This window comes from Sorex fumeus, unplaced genomic scaffold (assembly GCF_029834395.1).
Source record: "Sorex fumeus unplaced genomic scaffold, SorFum_2.1 ptg000130l, whole genome shotgun sequence".
In the NCBI taxonomy this organism is placed as follows: Eukaryota; Metazoa; Chordata; class Mammalia; order Eulipotyphla; family Soricidae; genus Sorex; species Sorex fumeus.
In genome coordinates, this window is record NW_026606187.1 from 4,420,123 (window position 1) to 4,431,039 (window position 10,917).

At 41.0% G+C, this 10,917-nt stretch overlaps 1 non-coding gene across 1 annotated transcript; it reads right to left on the reverse strand.

Moving 5' to 3' along the window:
• Window positions 1-8,111: 8,111 nt before the first annotated feature.
• Window positions 8,112-8,218, reverse strand: LOC130046033 (U6 spliceosomal RNA). The gene has a single exon (XR_008795647.1). It is a non-coding gene; the product is annotated as a U6 spliceosomal RNA (small nuclear RNA).
• Window positions 8,219-10,917: the final 2,699 nt, after the last annotated feature.

Below are 10,917 nucleotides of genomic sequence, written 5' to 3' on the forward strand. Positions count from 1 at the left end.
TATTTTAGGTAACATGGAAAACATTTTTATTTTTTCAATAAAGGCTTTCCTCAGGAGCCTTAGAGCCTGGGTCACTCCCAATGACATCCTGGTGATCAAGCTCTGCAATGCCACATTGCACTGACCCAGCAGGGCTGTCGTGGGAACATGACAGATAGGACATGACCATAAGCTGCTGGGATCAAGCCTCTGGCCCACATCCTCAGCACCATCAAAAAAGCTTTGTGGAGAAAAGTAACATAAAATACATACGGTGTAAAACCTAGTATAATACTAACAGATAGGGAAAACAGACTTAGTACACATGCTGTGTACAAGAAGGAGCTTGGTAGCCACTCTTGCCACTCAGGGTACTACTACTTCTAGAACAGTTGTTGCAGAAAGAACTAAAACAGAGCATGGTATTAGCTTTTTGCCTTTGAAAAAATAAAAACAAAAACAAAAACCTAACCACCCCCAAACCCTGAAGTCCTGCCTGTTTTCCTTGTGGTTAGTAAAAATAGGTTACTAAAGTAAATTTTTCATAAAAGTGAACTGGCTTAAAGTGAGCTCTTGTGAAAGAGGAAGTAGCAATGCAGGGAAGGCATAGGTGGTTTCAGAAACTGACTGATGAGTGTCTAGGCCTGCTGTGTTAGATCCTACACCAGCCCAAGGAAATGTGGAATTGAATTCAACATTAGAAATGAGAAAACTTCTTTGGTTTGGGATAGTTGAGAATATTGAGGTAAAGGTAAAGGCCCTCCCGTTGATCGTCGATTTGCTCGAGCGGGCCCAGTAACGTCTCCATTGGAGACTTTGTTGTTACTGTGTCTGGCATATCGAATACTCTCGGTAGCTTGCTGGGCTCTCTCCGAGAGGGGCAGAGGAATCGAACTCGGGTCGGCCATGTTGGCCGCGTGTAAGGCGAACGCCCTACCCGCTGTGCTAGACTACCTACCTTTTCTCCTCCCAGATCAGTGCACTGTAACACTGTAGTACTGTCCTCCCATCGTTCATCGATTTGCTCGAGCGGGCACCATAACATCTCCATTGTGAAACTTGTTGTTACTGGTTTTGGCATATCGAATACGCCACAGGGAGCTTGCCAGGCTCTCAGAGAGGGACAGAGGAATCTAACCTGGGTCTGTCGCGAGCAAGGCAAAGGCCCTACCCACTGTGCTATCACTCCTGTTTCAGTGCAGGAACATTAATCTGAAATCTTTATTTGCAGTCGAAGAGGAAGTGTGCCTCAGGGGTGTAGCCCCTGAGTGAACTGATTAATCAATCGCCTTGGCTACTCACTCTTCCTCAAAGTGTAGCTCCCTGTTCTCATTCTCTAAAAAAAACACCTTCTTGAGACTGTGCAGACAAGATGATTGTTTTGAGGATATGAGTCCACATCTTACAATCTGTGGGCTTGTTACCAATAAAATTCTCTCTTTCAACTGGACACTGAGTCTTGTTCGATTTGCTTCAAGGGCAGTGAAATGGAAACCTTCTGGGTGATAGTTCTCTGCTGGACTTATCCAGAAACCCTCAAGATAGGAAAAGGAGGGGCTGGAGTGATAGCACAGCCGGTAGGGTGTTTGCCTTGTATGCCACCAACCCGGGTTCGATTTCTAGCATCCCATATGGTCCCCTGAGCACTGCCAGGAGTAATTCCTAAGTGAAAAGCCAGGAGTAAGCCCTGTGCATCGCCAGATGTGACACAAAAAGCCAAAAAAAAAAAAAAAAGGAAAAGGATAAGGAAAGAAGGGTCCTGCCCATGCTCCAGCCCCATCCCACCTCATCCCACTCCAACCCACCCCTCCAGGCCCTTGGGAGCAAGCTGAATGTGTGTGTATGTGTATGTGTATGTGTATGTGTATGTGTATATGTGTGTGTGTGCGCGGGTGTGTGTGCATGTGTGTGTGTCCTGTGCCCAAATTCAATACAAATCAGACCCCTGATAAATCCTCAGTACCTCAAAATGTAACCACGGATTTGGAGATCAGGTCTTCAGAGGGGATTATCTTCAAATGAAGCTGTTAGCATTGGCTGACAATTTCAGCCTTTCTAGGAGGGTATTTGTACACAATCACATAGAAAGGGAAGATGAACTGTTCCAAGAAGAGAGTCTGGGAGCAGATCTTTCTCTCTTTGTCCTCAGAAGAAAGCCATCCTAGTAGCATCTTGTTCTCAGAATTTTAGTTTCCAGAACTGTAAGAAAAAAATTAAAAATTCTGTGTTTTAAGCCTCTTGGAGCTAAGGCAGCTGAAAAATAAATACTAATTTTCAGATAGGAGCTGAAGAGATGGTAAAAGGTTAAGGTGCTTGCCTTGAGTGTGGCTGGTCCAATTCCTGGCACTGCTCATGGTTTTCTGAGCACTGCCGGGACTGACACTAAGCATAGATCCAGGACTAGTCCCTGAGCACCCCTAGGTGTGGGCTTCTTTCTCCCAAAACCAACATATTTTTTATTGTAGAAGTGCCGGGATAGCCATGCAATCTAGTTCATTTACTCGTCAGTTTTCAATCTTGCCTACATGTGGGTTAACCAGTCAGATAAATAATAAGGGGGGGGTAGTATCTATCACTTAAAAGGAATCTTAGGTCAAGCAACTTCCTGATCTTAGCTCCAGCCCTGACAGATGGCGCCAGGGCAGGTAGCACAACCAGCAAAACCAGATTGGGTTTTGTTGTCGTCGTTGTTGTTATTTGTTTGTTTTGTTTTTTAAGGTTTTTGGGTCACACCCAGGAGATGCTCAGGGGTTCTTCCTGACTCTGTACTCAGGAATCACTCTTGCTGAGCTCCGGTTGGCTGCATGCAAGGCCAGCACTTTATCTGCTGTACAGTGGCTCCAGGCCCAAGAAAGCAGCAGGTTTTTTGTTTTTGTTTTTGTTTTTTTTATGTAGGAGTACTGCTATTTATTCAGCCACTGGTTAGCTGATTGAATTGTGCATGAACTTCACCTTACTTTTTAAAAATTTTTTATAATTTTATTTATTGAATCACTTTGAGAGCAGTTACAAAGCTTTCGGGTCTAAGTCTCGGTCATACAGTGAAACACCCGTACCTTCACCAGTGCCCATTCTCCACCCCCAACAACCTCAGTATACCCCCATCCCACACCCTCCCCCTACCTGTGGGGCAGATAATTTCCACATTACTCTCTCTCTACATTGATCACATTCAATATTTTGACACCAGACCCACCATTATTATTTGAGATTTTACCCCAATACTCAGATCTGCTGAAAAGGCAACAGTAGACAATTTGTTTTCTCTTGCTGGTTATGAATAACATATGATGTCGCATGGCTGCAGTAGTGGCCACGCGATTTTGAAATTCCAAAATTTTAACACTTAAATCTGGAGGGATTTCTGCCAAAACTGTTGGGTTCCAAGGTTTGCTCCTGAGTCTCTGGGCTGTTAAGCAGCTTGATCAGGAGCTAGAAAGGTCATTCGTGAACGATGACGTGGGGTCTCGTTGGGGTGGGGAGGACAGGACCGGCTCCACCCCCATCCTGTGAGGCCCAAAATGTCTCGTCACTGTGGGCTCAAACCTGACTGTCCAGTGGCCTCTGGAGGATGGCAGTCACCAAGCCACCAAGGGGAAGCAGGCGGAGGGACAGCACCCTTTCCCCCCTGGGGTCGCCCGGCAACAGTAACCTACTGTGGGGTTCGACGCATTTCTGCCAAAAGCCACTGGGTTTTAAGATTTGTTTGAGTCTCTGATATCATGGCCGTTGAGCAGCTTGATCAGGAGCCAGAGAGGACGTTGGTGGTCAATGACTTGGGGTCTCGTTGGGGTGGGGAGGACAGGACCGGCTCCATGTCCATCCCGTGAGGCCCTGCATGTCTCATCACTGTGGGCCCAAACCTGACTGTCCAGTGGCCTCTGGAGGATGGCAGTCACCAGGCCACCAGGGGGAACAGGCCAAGGCACGAAACCTGTTCCCATCTGGGTTGGCCCAACACCGGTAACCTACTGCAGGGACCGGACGCATTTCTGCCAATAGCCACTGGGTTTCGAGATTTGTTTCTGAGTCTCTGGGATCATGGCCATTAAGCAGTTCAATCAGGAACCAGAGAGGCTATGCCTCCAATTATATAGCTGAGCCAGAGGTGGTCTGTGGGTGTGTTTCCCATACACCTAACTTTTGGCCGTTTCCTTTCTTGGTAAACTTTGCCCCAAGTTTTTGGGGTCTGGCCAAAGGCACAGCAGCAGTTTTGGGGTATCTGGAAGTCTGAAGGCGCCATCAGGCTGCTGATGCACTCGCCTCACAGGTACAGGTTGACCTGCTGGTGGCACCATACCCCCTAAGAAAGCAGCAGTTTTTACCCACAGCTCTTGGCTGAAGAATTCGGGAAACCAAAGAGTAATAATCAACCACAAGGAGAGACAGAGACAAAGCATTCTTGATAGACCAGTGGGCCATCATCAGCCCTGAGACTTTGAGGGGAAAGAGCCAGTGAGAGAACAGTGTGGACCAAGGGTGACACGTATGGAAACAATGAGAAGAAGCATGAGACCTGGATAGAGGACCCAAAACTAAGTTCTAAATGCCGTTAAGTTAATAACTATAACTTCATAAATATCTGTAGTTTTTGCATGTTAATCTTATACACAATAACTCAAGGACCCACTCTGGAGTTAGCCAGTTTTACAGAAACAAATTCCCAAATTGAAATAACTTTATGTGACTATATAACATATATTATTTATTGTATCAGGATAAGGAATAAGACAAAACAAGAAATAAACAAAAGTAGACTGCAACTGTTGTTATTGAGAATGGAAAGAGAAGTCTTAAGAAAATCTAATATTCAGGGCTAGAGAGATAGTACAGTGGGTTGGGCATTTGCCTTGTATGCATGTGACCTAAATTCAATTCCTAGCACCCCCTATCGTTCCCCAAGTTCTCCAGGAGTGAGCCCTGAGTGGGGAAGCAGGAGTAAGCTCTGAGAACTGTTTTGTTTCTGGTGTGGCCCAAAAATAAAAGGGAGAAAGAAAGGAAGAAAGAAAGAAAGAAAGAAAGAAAGAAAGAAAGAAAGAAAGAAAGAAGAAAGAAGGGAGGGAGGGATGGATGGAGGGAGGGAGGAAGGAAGGAAGGATACTCTCTCTCTCTCTCTCTCTCTCTCTCTATATATATATATATATATGATTGACTTAAAAAAGGGAGAGAATTTCTGCCTTTCAACTAGTGGTACTACCACTCTACTATTATTGTCAGTGGGGAAAAGTCCACAGCTGATGGGTTCTTGTTCTGTGATGTGAAAAGAATTAGGCGACAGAGCTGGACTTAAAACATTAGTTTTATTTCTTTAAGAGGAAATGTTTGATTGGGCGCCCAGATCCTTCCGTTGAACCATGGGGCAGGCTTCTCATGAATAGTGTAGCACCAAAGGGCTTTTATAACTTCCCAGCATTGCCTTAGCCAGTATGACAGGTTTTTGTTGGGCCTGGTGCTTTGTACGACGGAATGAATTGGGAGAGGTAACAGGAGCCTTTGAAGTTTTAAAAGTCTCTGTTCAGCTTCCCAACACTGAAGTGGAGGTTAGGGGAAGGAGAAAAATATCTGGAATTTGAACAGTCTTGTGAGTTTCCACTCTGTGCCTTCCCCCTTGGCTGAAGCAGTTAGGCACATAACTAACTGTTTAAAAGTGACACTTCCACTGACTTCCAGTAAATGGCAAAAAAATATATATACTCACAGTTATAACATAATAAATAGCAGTAACACTATTACTGTAGCATTGTAGCACTGTCTTCCCGTTATTCATCGATTTGCTCGAGCGGGTACCAGTAACTATTACTATCACTACTAATTTACATTCACTAGGTACTAAGTATTCATCTGACATGGAACTACTTTACAAATATATATAGTCAGTAATATCCAGTACTGTTCAGTAATCTTGCAAAAAAAGTCCTGTAACTAATAACTAGAAAAATATCACCTTCATTTTACTGATGAGAAAACTAGGCTCTGCTCCAATCACTGATTGCATCAGTCAAAGTTTTCAGTTTCTAAAAAACCTGTTCTTTCATTTGGTTTTTGTCGTTTGGTTTTGGGCCGCATTTAATAGTGCTCAGGGATCACTCCTAGTGGTGCTCAGGGGACCATATGCAGTATAAGGGATCAAACCAGGGTGGACCACAGGAAAGGCAAGCGACTCAACCTCTGTACTCTCTGTACTCTCTCTCCAGCACAAGAATCTGTGATCATAATCATTACTCTGTGCTGGCTTTATTTCAACACAATACTAGGCATTCACATTAGTTAATCTGATGTCTCCACTTTCAGCTTTCAGAGAATTGAACGTTTTTATGAAATCTGATGATCTGCAGGTGGGTGATAAAGTATACACCTTCTGAGGTAAATTGTGACATCTTAAAAGAAAAGAGCTGTGAGGTAATGATTTGGATTGATTATGTTGATGAAAGTTTTTAATGTACAAAACTAACAATTAGGATAGGAAAAGACATAAGGAAAGAAAATTTGCTAGGATATCAGGATCAGTTGATTCAAGTGCATGATTTAAATTCATAGTTTCTACTTTGACTATCCAGTATTCACATTTTAAATGATTTGTTTTTTTGAGGCCTTTATAAAACTCTCTACTGTTACAATGTAATGCCATCTGGGATTTAACATTTATAAAATGTGCAGTTAAGAGATGCCAAGAGATTCCTCATGTAAACCAGATGGTACAATAACAGCTCTGTCTATTTTTCTGACAGAAAAATAGGGCTTTGAATGGGTTGAAGCTTATGTGAATAAATTAAGAATAAATTAAACACAATCAATACTTTAGGGACCTTGCAATTTTAATAGTCAAACATACTCAACTTCATAAACTTTTTTATTCAGAGAAGGAAAAACAAGACGGCAGACATTGGTTCCTTTGATTGTTTTATGTTTGTTTTTAACAGTATTTCTAAGGACATCAACTTCAAGAACCTTTGACATGAGAAAGTTTCTCCTTATTTTAAGTGTGATATGTGCTTAAATGAGAAGCAAAATGGAACCTCTTTTGAGTTGGAAAAATTCTCATCAAATAGGCTGAATCATTTTATTCCTGTGCAATAGAGAAAAAACTTCACATCAGAAGGATATTTTCCAGATAATTCACTTGACTATCTGGAGCGAATAGATTTCCCATTAATTAGCCCATGTTCAACACATACAGTACTGGGTTAATAATACCTTGTGCTGCCCTTTTCTGAGTCCATGCAATAAAAGGGCTATTGTAATCCCCTTTAATTTTATTTATTTTCTGTTATTGCTTTTATTTTCATTAGAATTTATAGATACTCATTAGAGAAAGTAATCTTGTTAACAGTAAGTGTTCTGCTTAGATCTTTTCTTTTTTCCTTGTTTCATAGAAATTCATTTCCTGCCTGTACTTGTGAGTTACCTCTGTAATTAAACACGAATAGCTTTGGAGAACAAATCTAGCCTGTTTTTGAAAGCCAAATTTCTTGAGATACAAGGGGCAATCTCATTAATAAAAATATGTGTTTCTGGGCTGCACAAGCTGTAGAATTTCTTTCCCAATTAGCAGTGAATGAAACTTTTCATGAAAACAAGGGGGAGAAGTTTGGTTTCCACTTTGCTGGCACTGGTTTTTCTTGGGGCAGACTGAAAGTACAAATTATTGTCCTTTCTTTGCCTCTCACTGAGCAAAGGAACATGGAACTCAGTTCTTTTTTCCTGTTTTATTTGCTTGGGAGACACATTGGGCAATGCACAGGGCTTACTCCTGACTCTGCACTCAGGAATTACTCCTGATGGTGCTCAGAGGACAATTTGGGATGCTGAGGATCAAATTTGGGTGAGCCACGTGCAAGGAAAACGCCCTACCCGCTGTCCTATTATTCCAGCCCCTGAACTCTATTTTCTTTTTATTTTTTTCACTTTATTTTATTTATTTATTTATTAGACTTATAAATTTTTGTGCTTGGGTTTCAGTTATACAATGATCAAGTACCCATCCCTCCACCAGTGCCCATCCTCCACCACCACGGGTCCCAGCATCCCCCCCACCCCCCATCCCCCCGTCCCACCCTGCCTCTGTGGCAGGGCATTCCCCCTTGTTCTCTCTCTCTTCTTTTGGGTACTGTGTTTTGCAAGAGAGGCATTGAAAAAATATGGAACGCTTCATAAATTTGCATGTCATCCTTGCGCAGGGGCCATGCTAATCTTCTCTGTATCGTTCCAATTTTAGTATATGTGCTGCCGAAGCGAGCACTGAACTCTATTTTCTAGCTAAGTCAAAATCATAGATAATTTCTTCCTTGAAGTTTTACTTCCTCTGGGGCCATGATCAGATTCCCAGGTTGATGGCATATCTGCTTAGATAACTCAACTTTCAGGCAGCTGATATTGTGGCAGAAGAGATTACAAAATCATAAACTTAATGATGAAGACTTGAAAATGCCATTGCTCTAGAGGGAGAAGACCTAAGGGTGGGAAAACCTCTCCAAGGGCTGATTAAGTACATTTCCCTTGGTCATTCACTGTATCATTGTATTACTGTTGTTCATCGATTTCCTCGAGTAGGCACCAGTAAGGTCTCCATTGTCCTAGCTCTGAGATTAGCAAGTGCCACATTGGAGGCTCTTTCAGTGTGAGGGGAGTGAGACCCATCATTGTTACTGGTTTTTGGCACATCAAATACACCACGGGGAGCTTGCCAGACTCTGCCGTGCGGGCGGGATACTCTCGGTAACCTGCCCGGTTCTCTGAAGAGCAAGAACTAGACAATAAGAGGTCACATGGTCCCTTGGTCATTGGCAGGAAAAAATGGCTTCTGGGCAGAGGATCCTTGCAACATAGCAGTTATATGCTTGAGGAACCAAGTAATGAGTTTTTAGGGCTTTGAGGAAACAAAGCAGGAAGTAAAGCTTACTTATCTAAGTAACCACCAAAGGGACAGAAAAGTCACTGGCAGAATATTTTTTTTCTCTGAATTAATATATAACATTACAGTAGTGTCAGGAGGTAAGGGAAGAAGGGTTGCTTCCAACAGGGAGATTGATGGTGAGAGCATAGAGGTTTTTTATTTTCTAAATAATTTATTTTAATTTATGAATAAATCTTATTTCCAATTATTTTTAAATTAAAAAGATAGAACAATTCAGAGGAGGGTCATTGCCACTTAAGTTTGACCTTCAGTGTGCAAGACAGCATGTGCTTCTCTGATCTTACAAAGAATTTCTCAGCACACTCTGAAAAACTTAATATGTGTTTCTATAAAAAACAATTCAATCACACCCAGTTGAAATATGCCATTGTCCTACAGTTATCAAGATTTCTCATTGGAAAATATAAGTCCAGGCACTGGGAAGGAAGGTCAAGTGTTTGCATACATGCATAAGCAATATACTCTAATTTAGATCCACAAAGACACAGTGAAAGGCTCAAGTAGAATAACTTGTTCCAGAGCATAGACACTCCAGCACTTTGAGCTTCAAGCTCAACTCTTTTTCTCAAACTTGAAGGGGTGTGTTAGGGAGGATCTTCAATTTCATATGGAATAGCTTTCCCCCCCCTCCCTCTCTCCATCAATCTTCTTTCAAGGAAAGCATTTTCTCAAGCAAATACCAGAAGGTTCCAAGATCTTTATAATCAAAAACAAACAAACAAAAACTCAGATGTTTCACCATTTCACAAGAACCTTTTCAAGTTAATTGATAAATATTTCTAGAGTCAAAAAACTCTTCCTTCTTTCTGTCCTTCATCTATAAGTTTCCTCTTTGACTTCATTAGGAATCTGTCCTTTTCCTTTGCTTTTGTTTTCATCTTTGGCTCTCTTTATCTATAGTGTTGTCACCGTCATCAGCCTTTTCATGTGGCAATAGATCCCTTGCTTGATTGTTTCATAGCAGTCTACCACAAAGTCAGATTTATCCCATTATCTAAAAATATTTTGTCCTTACTTGGGATGATTTGGGAGGCCTATGGAGGGAGAGGAGTAGACGTGCTATCACTATTAATTTATGTAGAAAAATTTTTGAGCATCCCCAGAGCTCCACAATAACCTACCAAGCCATACCAGAAAAGAAATAAATATAAGATGAAGAGTGGAAAATTAGCACATAAAAATGTATTCAATGCCATGAGTCATGCAAATTAAAACAATGATTACCTCTTTGTAGCCACCACAATGGTTATGATATACATGTTGAAAAGATTCAGAAAAATTGACTCCTCATATATTTCTCATGAACCTGTAAAATGATACAGTCACTTTGGAAATAATTTGTCCATTTCTTAAAAAGTTAGATATAAATTGTAACATGACAGTTCACTGCAGAATAAAGAAAATTTGTTTTATTAATAGAATAGAATATTACTCAGCAATAAAAAGGTGATACTGTTACATGCTTTTGCATGGAGAAGCCTTAAAAACCATGCAAATCTTAATAAAAAGCTATTCAAAAGTATATCATATAAGTGCATTATGTAGGATTCCAATTTAAAAGCAATTCTTTAAAGAGAGAAAACAGATCAGTGGATTCCTGAGGTTGGGAGTGAGAATAGTGAATAATTAAAAATGAGCGTAAGAGATGTTTTGGGGCTGATAAAATTAGATTGTAAATAATGGCCAGAACTTTGTAGATTTACTAGAAAACACTGAGTTGTATACTCGAAATGGGCCTCACAGTATATAAATTATAGATTAGTAAAATAGCTTTAAAAATCTATCTTCACAATGAACTATATCATTTCTGATTTTGGGGTGCAAATTATTTTCTATATTTCTGTCTAAATTACCAATACTACACTCAGTATTCCATTCAATATTGCCAATATTACATTCAAGACTTTTCTTAAAAAATATTTTTTTATTTAGAGAACCATGATTTATAAATTTTCTTTACAGTTGAGTTTGAGGCATGTAACATTTCACCAGTGATTCCACCAACAGTGTCAACTTCCCTTCAC